A 12,342-nucleotide genomic window follows, 5' to 3' on the forward strand; every position below is an offset into this window, starting at 1 on the left:
GTGAGCCCCATTGCAATAACAGGTAATGTATAGCTCATCTTACCTCCCAGCCCTGCAGATCGTGCAATTACAGTGCTTGGGGGGGGGAAGATGCACTGGGGCCATGCCTGGACTAATAGTCAACAAGCAGAAGGGGGCTTGAGGTCCTGGGGGTGGTCAAATTTGGGCCGGTCGGGTTCTCGCTGTCTTCACAACTGTGAGGACTTGGGGCCAGGGACACACCTATTTGTTATGTAAGGGGTCTGTTGAGACTTCTGTGCTTAATCCTGATTCCGCTCTACAGCTGGACCCCCCTTTTGTGGAGTGTAAGATATGATTATTTAATAAAGTGTGGCCCATGTTTATCCCATAACACTCGTCTCACATTATTATTCCAGGGTAGGGGGACAATGCGATTTGGGTCATTGAATCAGTGGGGATTTAAGTGATTCAACTTTTGCATAAACTCAGTTTCTTTAGTGGGCCTGCTCCAGTTGCAGCTTACCACACAAAGCAATGGGATTTCAGCCATCATCATCATCACTAGGCAATGGGTTAGGAAGAGAAATCATTATCAGATCTATGCAAGCACTAGTTTATGCATTATAACATCATATAACCACCACCATCAGGCAACAGTACAGATGAGAAAAGAACATCATTATCAGCACAACTATGGAGGTACTAGTTTACATGAGCTCATTCATACAGCCCTGAGTTCAAGTACAAGAAGCATTTCTACACAGACTAGAAATCAACCAAATAAAAATGAACTTTGTTTTATGGATCAAAGCTGTATATTTCCCAATGTGTTTAGTCAATACATTCTATATCCATTCTGTAGCTTAGTAACAAGGAAGCACATTCTTAGAGAACAGATAATAAAGGAAAAGTTCATCAGATGTAGATATTCCCACATCCCCCGTTTCCTTAAATATGCCCAAACCACTTATATTAAACCATCCTCTGTTCCAATCAGAAGAACAACCCATATGCTTCCTAATATTAGGAAATGATGAGACTACTTAAACCCAAGCAGGCTGACAATCTATTGCCTATGTTTAATGGAATCATCTATCCCCCAAATTGTATCAAAAGGCAGTGTTTGGCTAATTATTCAGTGAATATTGAAATGTTAGCTAGGCCCCCATGGGTGATTGCACTAAACTATATACGATAGCAATTCCGAATATAAAATAGCTTGGCACATTATTGTAGTTAGCTGGAGTCTGCCATTAAAGTTATGAAAAATCTTAAACTCCTGATACACAATCTCCCATGCCGTTTCCCTGCCTCATCATTTTTTTCAAATTTTATTTTACAAGATTATAAAACATGAGCTACAATTTTCATATGTGCATTTTATTTTATAACCCATATGTCACAGTGCTCTCTATTGCTATGGATGTGTCTCTCCAGCTTAATTTCTTTTTTTCTTCCCTCCTCTTGACTTGGCTAGCAGAGAAAGCAATGCTGATTGTTAAGGCTTCCCCTTGTTTAACCATCTCACACACATACCCATTAAAGTGTGTAGTCTGCACCACAACTTTGGCACTCTTCACTGGGGTTGCAGACTTTTCCTTTACCCACTTCCATTTTTCTGCCTTTCAAACTGACTGGCTCTACATTGAAGCATGCTTATTTCTTTGGAGCAAGTTGGACTGATAAAGCCCAGCAGCAACCAACAGCTGTGGTTGTTCTGAGTTTTTATGACCAAGTCTTGCCAATCCACTTCTTATTTTGTTTACTCCCTTCCTTTTCTCCAAGAAGTTTGCAGCACACAACTTGGAAATATTTCCCACTCTTCTTTTTGAACACCTCCCCCCAGAAACTCCCAACCAGCATAGCTATTTGCTTTGCTGGGCAGAGAATTCTGGGAGTTGTAGTTCAAAAATTAATATTTCCAAGGTGTGTTTCAGGAGCATATGTGATTCCCACTGTGCTGAAACCTATACTATCTCCCCCCTACCGTTATAGTCAGTGAAGTGCTTCAGGCTGATAAACACTATTCAGTCATGCTGAAAAATGTACGGATCCCATATGTGTTTAGGATGTCAAGCTAGCTCTCCCCCTTACCCCATCTCTTTCACTACAGAATCATGACCATATGAAGAGGGAAAGGGTCCTGAATAGAGGGAACCAGACTCGCCTGGAGTTTGGGTTGTTGCTAGAGCAGCAGCACACTCTGCAAATTTTCTGGTTGGCAGCTCTATGTGGGCACTGGAAGCCTGATTGTTGCTATAGACAACAAACAGTGCGGGGGGGGGGGTTCATGAGTGGCCATTACTGGTATGGTGGGGTGGTCTGTGCCCCGCTGATTGGTGGACCTGAGGGCTGCCACTTTGGTCTACAAACAGGGGTTAAATAAGGACTCCCATCTCATCCTCAGGCATGTGACTTCTCACCAGCATTGGAGCAGCAACAGACTCTCACTGGCCTTCAGGGCAGTGCCAGTTCCCTTGCTGACTTTCAGAGTGGCTGAACAGAGCAGCAGTAGTGGCAGCAACAAGTCCGAGAAGCATCATTATTCATGCTCTATGCTAATGTGGTTGAGAGGTGGAGCTGAGAGGGATGTTAAAAAGGCAGAGCCTGAGAGGAGGAGTCAGTCAGTTAAGTTGAGTCAGAGTCAGTGTTAGGAATCAGAGAGAGAAGGAGGGGTCTGAGGAGTGATTAGTCTGAGAACTGTGGTAATTAATATAGAAGTTTAATATTCAAGTTTAATGAAACTTGAAGAATGTGCTTATGAATTGTTCCAGAAACCAACTGTAATCAATAAACCTATTATATTAAATGTAAGAATTGAATGGACCTTCATCTTTCCTAAGTAAAGTACGTTGATAAGAAAATCAACTGGTGGCAGTCTGTCAAGAGACAAGCGGGGGCCACAAGGGTGAATGTCACAGGCCACTTCAAAAAATCAAGAAAACAAAACAGGCTTTCAAGTTTAAAATTTAATAAGCTTGTTATTAGTCTCTGAAAGTTCCAAAGGGGTCTGTTCTTGCAAGGTAAAGGTAAAGGTTCCCCTTGACAATTTTTGTCCAGTCGTGTTCGACTCTAGGGGGCGGTGCTCATCCCTGTTTCCAAGCCATAGAGCCAGTGTTTGTCCGAAGACAATCTTCCGTGGTCACATGGCTAGTGTGACTAGACACGGAATGCTGTTACCTTCCCACCGAGGTGGTCCCTATTTATCTACTCGCATTTTCATGCTTTCGAACCACTAGGTTGGCGGGAGTTCTTGCAAGAGCAAGGCTATTAGAACAGGTATCTCCTTGGAATTGTCTGCAGAGACATTTAGAGAAGGGACCACACAAAACATACCTGGTTCATCTTCCATACAGGTTGCTGGCTTTACTCAAGACAACTTCCACAAAGGTAGATGGTTTTGCTCTCAATAACCATTTTTCAAAATTATCCATAGAAGACCAAAGCTGGATTTCCACCTCCTAAGGTTGCACACTAAATATTAGGATGTTTCACATTAAGTGAGTAAGACTCTGATTCAGATCAGGAGCACTGTTAGAAATATTTTAAAGTAATAATAAACAAAGAGTGATCTTCATATGTAATTTTATTCTGTTGTAAGAGTCTACATCCAATGGCACAGAGTATCCTGGGTCAATACAGACACAGAATCAAAGACAAAGAGGAAATGATACAGAAGCCACTCTGTCTCCCTGCCCCGATGATCCATAATGTCCCTTCCAGTTCTGCCATCCTAAGATTATTTACTAATATTTCTAAGGCACTTGATTACATCTCACAAATTCATCCACTTCTCTTTTCTCTCTGGGACTTTCCAACGGTCATTTTGACCCGTATTTTCCAGCTTACTATGATTATTCCCCTTTTTACTTCATTAGTCATACACAACTATGATATTTCCTGCCATGTATCCTTCGATTGAGAGTAACAGTTTGTTGCCTTTTGCTCTCAGAGGTCACAATGGCCAGACTCATACAATGGTAACATTTTTGGCCTACATCAAAAATGGTCTTCTGTGGAAAACTACTGCCTGAAGGTTGTAGATGCATTCTGTTCCAGTGATGTGCATACACTCCTGGCAGGATGCGGCAGCTGCTAGTGAGCGGGGTAGACCCTTCTTCTGCCCTTTCACTTAGAGGTAGAGCATAAAATCAAAGGGTTATTTTAGCCAATCCTAGTTATGATAAGGTAACTAGTATCTTATCTGTTTCTCTCATAACATGCTATGCAATCATGCTACAGTTGTGTTCAAAATTATTCAGCCCCCAATGCTGTAAAGGGGTTTAGGGACTATAGTGTACATTTGGAATTGTATTCAGAATGAAATCCTACAAGGACGTTTTAAAGAACCAAATGCAACTAAAATAACATCAATTGTTTATGTAATACAGTAGTAAATGTTTCTTTTGTGGTTTCTTCATTGCCACAATTATTCAACCCCTTAAAGACTACCACTCTGAAGAAGAGAGGTTCATTCAGGTGTTTTCGAACAGGTATTGAAAACACCTGTGGATGTCACCGAGCACCAATCAAGCATAATAAGCACCAATTAGGCAGCTTTAAAAGGACTGTGATACTCAGCTCCTTCTAGACATTTACTGGTGTGGTTACAAACATGGTGAAGTCAAGAGAATGGTCCAGGAAGACAAGAGAAGAGGTGATTTGTCTTCACAGGAAGGGCAATGGCTATAAGAAGATTGCAAAGAAGTTAAACATACCAAGAGACACCATAGGAAGCATCATTCGCAAATTCAAGGCAAAGGGCACTGTTGAAATGCTACCTGGTCGTGGAAGAAAGAAGATGCTGACTTCGACTGCTGTGCGCTACCTGAAGTGTAGAGTGGTGAAAAGTCCCCATGTGACTGCTGAGGAACTGAAAAAAGATTTGTCAGATGTGGGTATAGAAGTTTCAGCTCAGACAATAAGGCGCACACTGCGTAATGAAGGTCTCCATGCCAGAACCCCCAGGCTGTCTCCCAAGAATAGGAAGAGTCGACTGCAGTATGCCAAAAGTCATGTGGGCAAACCACAAAAGTTGTGGGATAGTGTTCTGTGGACTGATGAAACAAAATTAGAACTGTTTGGGCCCATGGATCAACGCTATGTTTGGAGGAGGAAGAACAAGGCATATGACGAAAAGAACACCTTGCCTACTGTGAAGCATGGCGGAGGGTCAATAATGCTTTGGGGCTGTTTTGCTTCTGCAGGTACAGGGAAGCTTCAGCGTGTACAAGGTACCATGAATTCTCTTCAGTACCAGGAGATATTGGATGAAAATGTGATGCAGTCCGTCACACACCTGAGGCTTGGGAGACGTTGGACCTTTCAACAGGACAATGATCCCAAGCATACCTCCAAGTCCACTAGAGCATGGTTGCAGAGGAAAGGCTGGAACATTTTGGAGTGGCCATCGCAATCACCAGACTTAAATCCAATTGAGAACCTCTGGTGGGACTTAAAGAAAGCAGTTGCAGTGCGCAAGCCTAAGAATTTGACTGAACTGGAGGCTTTTGCCCATGAAGAATGGGCGAAGATACCCGTAGATTGCTGCAAGACACTTGTGTCAAGCTATGCTTCACGTTTAAAACCTGTTATAACTGTAAAAGGATGTTGTACTAAGTACTAAGATTGAATGTCACTTGGGTGTTGAATAAAAACTAATAATGATGTGAGCACAGAAAAGACATTTGTGGTTATTTCATTATAAACTTAAGGTTATATTTCTCTGACCTACAAGTGCCTCTTTCATGTAAATGTAAGCAAGATGACTGAATGATCAAAATCAATGTCAAAATGGCCAAAACATTCAATTTCAGTGGGGGCTGAATAATTTTGAACACAACTGTAAGTCAATAAAAAGAGCCCTCAGAGCATTGCCAGTAGGCTCTGCTGGCTCGGACATCCACTGTTGACTCTTTAGTTCTCTCTCTAAGGCAATTAACCTTTCCTTTGTTCCATGATCACCAACAGTCTTCTCCAGATAAATTCATTAATGATTTTTCACAAATAAGTAGACAATATTTAAAACACTTCCATTGGCTTCTTGTTTGAAAAATTCATCCCTTCCTCCTGCAATCCAAGACAGACAAACAAACAAACCAAAAACAAATAAAGGAAGGAAAGGGGCTCCATATGGCTACAATGTGGGTCAATATATCATGTGCATGAATTTATGAATAAAAAAGAATAAGGGGCCCAACTTGTGCTACAGCTTTAATATTATAAGTAGTTGGGATCTAATTTAGCAAGGACTGCTCTGAAAAGAGGAAAGGAAAACATTAAGGATGAGCAGTAATGTCCTGTGCTGAGTGTTCAGGTAGCTGCTGTCTGAGGGTTGTCTCATGTCCTGCCCATACTTGAGCACTTCCTTGCAGTTCATACATTCAGACATGCAAGCATCTGTTGCACACTTTTGAAAGGGCTTCCAGATTATTGATTTCTTAGGAGCTCTCATATTCCTAACAGGGATTGCTAACTTGTCACCATTGTTAATTCTGGCAGCTAGTAGAGCATGTGCAGCTGCAGAGATGGGGATGGGGTTGATTCAGTGTCACATACCTTCAAAATAGTGCCCACCTGATTCCACTCATCCTCTCCCATGTCAGATGTGTATGTACTTGAATGGGTGTTTCCATCAATCACCATGCTGCTTTGCACAGGAGAGATTTGCTGGGAATCAGGGCTGGGGGTAAAGAGGTTCTTGAATATGGTGGAGCTGTGTGGTATGGATATGGAAGCCAATGTCTGGTGCTGTTCACAAATCTCTTTCCAACCACAAAAATAGCAGCAATGCTGCTGCCCAAGCTGACAATGTCAGTCTGAGTGCTGATGCCATCCTTCCTCTCCTCTGGCCCATCAGCTCTTTGGGAGAAAATTGCCTTCTTCACCATCTTTTTTGGCCCCTTGCACTGGCTGAATTGTACAAAGATGTCACTGGAACATGTTTTAGGTGCACTCATATCTGTTCCACCTTGATCCAGAGGTTTCTCTGCCACTGCTTTTACCAGAGCTATAGATGCACTGTACTGCTTCCTGCTATCAGTGCTGAACAAGGCAACTGAGTGATAAATTTTGTTTGGGGGACTTATAACAGCAGCTGTAGGCTATGTTTTTCCTTTCACTGTGGGCTGAGTTTCCATCACTAGTCCCTCATGGAATCCAGTCTCTTCCTGACCCTGAGTTTCTGTCACTGGAGTTGGGTAGTTTCACAGTCTATGGGTGGTGTCAGGCCTTCAGCACAGGCTGGAGCCACCCCAAACCATTTAGAAAGGGTCTATAGTGCTGGCTTGTCACTGAAGGGGATGGGTTCCCCAACCCCTCCTGTTGTCATCTCTGGCCTTCTTTTTGGTGCTTGCATCTCCAGAACATTTGCTGAGTCAGAGTCAGAATAAGGTGCCCTGCCAGATGCCAGGATCTCCATGGAGCCAGTGCTTGAGCAGATGACATTGGCAGGCAAAGACTGGGACTCGTCCTCCATCCTTCTCTTCACTTCGACCTGCTGGCTGTCCTCTTATGTCTTTGCCCTCCGGAGACTTGGGAGCTGCAGTTTCCTTTGTGTCCTCTAGGGGATGTGGGAAGAGGGCATACATCCTGCTGGGGCACCAGGAGTGACCCCCTAAAACACAAGGTAAGATGATATGCTAATCAGAAGTTGTGCACCTACCACAATACTGAAGTCCTGATGTTATCCACTACCACCACATACACACCCCAAACCCAAACTATTCACCTGTGAAGGAAAACATCAAGTTCTAGGTGAAAACAAAATTTAAAAACTAAAGAGTAAGAAAAGACAAAAACGTGACGCACTTTAAAAACCAATTTTTATATTTTTTTTAAATGTGAGCTTTTGTGGACAAATCCACTTCATCAGACATAAAAAAAGAGATATATATCATGGCAAAAATTTATACATAGCTTCAAGGTTATGGTAGGTTGGTGAGAAAGTCAGTGGTTGTTAAACATTGCGATGGCAATGTTGTTGATATGCAGATCTTTCACAGAAACTAGTGCTATAAAGAATATGACAACCTCTGTAATAGATTAACCATGAAAAAATAACAATGGTAAGATGGTAGAGTAACAATGAAGTTAATGAGATGGGCTGTTTATAGTCGTTCATGAACTTTTCCCTACAAGCTTTTCTTTATAATCAGTATTAGATAAAGGTAAAGGTTCCACTTGACAATTTTTGTCCAGTCGTGTTCGACTCTAGGGGGCGGTGCTCATCCCCGTTTCCAAGCCATAGAGCCAGCGTTTGTCCGAAGACAATCTTCCATGGTCACATGGCCAGTGCGACTTAGACACGGAATGCTGTTACCTTCCCACTGAGGTGGTCCCTATTTATCTACTTGCATTTGCATGCTTTCGAACCACTAGGTTGGCGGGAGCTGGGACAAGCGATGGGAGCTCACTCCGTCCCGTGGATTCGATCTTATGACTGCTTGGTCTTCTGACCCTGCAGCACAGGCTTCTGTGGTTTAGCCCGCAGCGCCACCACGTCCCTTAATCAGTATTAGAGATGGACACAAATCAGAAAAATGGTGATTCATTTTGACTTGTGATTAGAGATGGGGGTATTCATATACAAGTATGAATATCCTCGCATGGCTGGACTTCATAAGGGTCTCCCCCCTGGAGCCAAACTGTCCACTCATGTGTCTGGTGGCAGCTGCCTCGCACATCCTTCCAATCACTCCTGGAGCACCACTCTCTTTCCGCTTGGCTAGCCACTCGGCAGCTATGCAGGGAGACTCGCCCTGCCTCCCCCTGCCTGGAATGGCTAGCCAAGCAGGAAGAGAGCCGGACTCTAGGAGTGATTGGAAGAATGAGCAAGGTTGCTGCCACCATCGTCGGATGTGTGAGTGGACGGGCCGGCCCCTGGGGCCAGACCCTCTTTAAGTCCAGCTGTGCAGGGATATTCAGCTAAACCGCAGAAGCCTGTGCTGCAGGGTCAGAAGACCAGCAGTTGTAAGATCGAGTCCACGTGACGGAGTGAGCTCCCGTCGCTTTGTCCCAGCTCCTTACCAACCTAGCAGTTCGAAAGCATATAAATGCAAGTAGATACATAGGTACCATCTTGGTGGGAAGGTAAAGCGGCGTTCCCTAGTCACGCTGGCCACATGACAACAGAAACTGTCTTCAGACAAGCGCTGACTCTACGGCTTGAAAGGGATGAGCACCGCCCCCTAGAGTTGGACACGACTGGACTGAAAATGTCATGGGGTAGCTTTACCTTTTTATGAATAACTCCATCTCTACTCATGATTCATCAAGGTTGATGAATCACAAATTACGAATTTACATTTTTTTCCTGACAAATCAATGAATTGATTCATCAATTCATTTTTGAATTTTAAACCACATAAAATGCCCCACACACCTAGATATACTAAATTTACAGAGACTCTTCTCTACCAGCCCTGAAGTTTTGGCAATGTTTGGGTTCCGGATGTCTGAGTTATACACCCACAAAGAGAGCCTCCCAGGAAAGTTCCCCCAGACATCTAGAGACACCAAAATCACAGAGAAGCTTCTTATGACTCTTCTCTACAATCTCTCCATATTTGGTGAAGACTGGATTTCAGACATCCAAGTTATGCATCCACAAAATGGGTCCCCCTCGGAAAGTGCCCTGGCTTGGGAAAACTCAATCTCCACCAAACATGGAGGTATTGTAGAGGAGAGTCAGTCATCATAACCTTTATTGGCATAAAACATACAGCAAGCAGGGGTCCTCAGATAGATGGAGGGTATATACCCTGCATGAAGCAGATCAAAAAGCTTCTATGCGGGCAGAATAAAGCATTACATAGTTTCAAGGTATACAGTAGTTGTAGACCACTGCATCATGTAGATTAGGAATGCTTAATGCAAAGCTTAAATCAATAAAAAGGCTGTGGAGAGTAATAGAGCCATGGCCAGATTACGTTGGGAGAGTGATTCAACTATGCCTGGGGGATGGTCTCTCTGATTTGAATCGCGGTATGTAAAAAGTGAGCGACATAGGTAGTGACATGGTTAATATTCCCCTGGACTAAAAAGCAAACCTTGGCCTTATCGGAGCGTCCTTGAAAACTGGAGAGCAATGGTTCTAGAAATCTTGCACGCAAGCTGTTGTAGAAAGGGCAGTCCAAGAGAATGTGAGAAACTGTTTCGATGGCATCTTGACCACAGGGGCATCGTCTGAGATTAAGTGGGACTCTCTGGTATCTACCAAGTAGAATAGCTGACGGTAGTACGTTGAATCTTGCCAGCATAAATGCTCGTCTGTAGTGGGCGTCAGTTAGAAAGGAGAAATAGGGAGCTAAGAGCCCTGGCTTCAGGGGTAGGCCCAAATGACTAGGGGAACAAGTTTTCCGAGCTGCCTCAGTCAGATGTTGGAATTGGACATCTAACAGTCTGCGTTTGATTGATCGAAGTATTGCCTGACTAGAGGACAGGTGGAATGTATCCAGGGAAATTCCCAAGGACATGATTTTTTTTCTGAATCGTGGTCAACCATTGGGAAGCATGATGATCCGTCAACATCAGAAAGGTAAAAGAGTTCTGTTTGGAGTTGAATAAAAGACGGAGCCAGAACTTGAAGGTCGAAAGCCAAGCACGGGTTTCCAACAATAGCAATCCCATTTCTATGCACATAGCGGCATAGGGGACACAATTAGGCAATCCGAGAATTTTCCTCAGGAAGGCAGATTGTAAGCCTTTGATGGTGCGATCAAAGGCTTCAATCCATATGGGGCACCATATAGGAGTTGGGAGGAAGATTTCGCATTGAAAGCTCTTAGAGCCATAGGGACATATCGGTTCCCTTTCAGATAGAAAAAACGGGCAATAGCCGAAGCACTAGTTCTTGCCAGTGATAGAGCGCACTTGCGGTGGGTTAGCCAGCTCCCATTGTAAAAAAAATTGATCCCCAAGTATTGGATTGATTTGACCTGCTCAGTAACACTTCCCTGTATTGACCATGAGAGTGGTTTCCATGACTTAGAAAAAACTAAGATCTTTGTTTTCCTGGTATTCAATGTTAGATCGTTAAGATGGAGGTAAGTCATAGTTTCACGTAATAAACGCTTCAGTCCAACTTGGGAGCATGACAATACAATGACATCATCCGCATATAGGAGGATGGGAATATGGCGGTGAGCAAGTTTAGGGGCGTGCCTATTGATTGTGTATAAGGCTGGGGCTAGATCGTTTAAAAATAAGTTGAAAAGTGCTGGAGCAAGAATACAGCCCTGTTTCACGCCTTTGCAAATTGGAATTCCCGGAGTTAAGTTCCCCTGAAGATTATACCTGACTTGGCAACTAGTGGATGAGTATAGGTTTTTAATCAGGAAGAGCAGTCTGGGATCTATATTCAACCTGGCCAACTTGGCCCACAGCAATTCTCTCGGGATTGAGTCAAATGCCACCTTAAGGTCCAAAAAGGCAGCGAAGAGTTTATTCCGATATTTCCCACTGTATTTGGAAACTAAGTGTGACAATACTGCACAATGGTCAAGGGTAGACTTGCCATGACGAAACCCTATTTGTTCTGGGCCTAGTATGTTACACGTTGTTAGCCAGTCTTCTAATTTTGCTAGAAGAAGTTTAGCGTAGAGCTTACCGATGATTGATAGAAGACTGATTGGCCGATAGTTCTCCAGGAGTGAGGGGTTGCCCTTTTTATAAATAGGCACTATAATAGCATTGGTCCATGTTGTGGGCATTATTCCAGTTCTGTTAATTGTAGTGAACAGGGCAGCCAAAGGGGGAGCCCACCATTCTGGGAAGAACTTCAATAGTTCTGGAATAACTGCATCAGGGCCAGGAGCCTTTTTGGGCTTAAGTTGTGAGATCAAAGTAATAATATCCTCGGGGGATACTGGCGGCCACTCAGGGTGTTCGCTGATATTGGTTTCAGGGGGGTTGGAAAGGTTTGCCCCATCGCTACTAAAAAGATTTGTGAAGTATGAGTGCCAAATCTGGGGGGAGATTGTTATTGATTGGTTGGGTTTCCCCTGCAGATCCCTGGAGATTAGTGCCCAGAATTTCCCGCTATCCTTGGACCTGGAGGCTTCGATCAAGCGCTCCCATTGGGTTCTAGCGAGCTGAAGTTTCTTGGCTTTAACCGTATCTGATAGTTGGCGTTTAACGGTAAAATAGTCTTGGGGTAGACTGGGCATGTTGCGGCGTCTATAATGGTGGAAGATGGAGCGAAGGGTGGACTTCAGATGAAGACATTCTCTGTTATGCCAGGGGTTGTATTTAGGTTTGCTTTTTGAGACCGCGGAAGAAGAAGGGTTAAGCAAGGAGATGAAGTTGGAAATGAGATTATTGTAAACACTAATAACTTCCTCGGGGTTAGTAGGGGACATAAGGATAAAACGTAGATTCTCG

The sequence above is a fragment of the Pogona vitticeps genome, chromosome 3 (genome assembly GCF_051106095.1).
Source record: "Pogona vitticeps strain Pit_001003342236 chromosome 3, PviZW2.1, whole genome shotgun sequence".
NCBI classification, from domain to species: domain Eukaryota; kingdom Metazoa; phylum Chordata; class Lepidosauria; order Squamata; family Agamidae; genus Pogona; species Pogona vitticeps.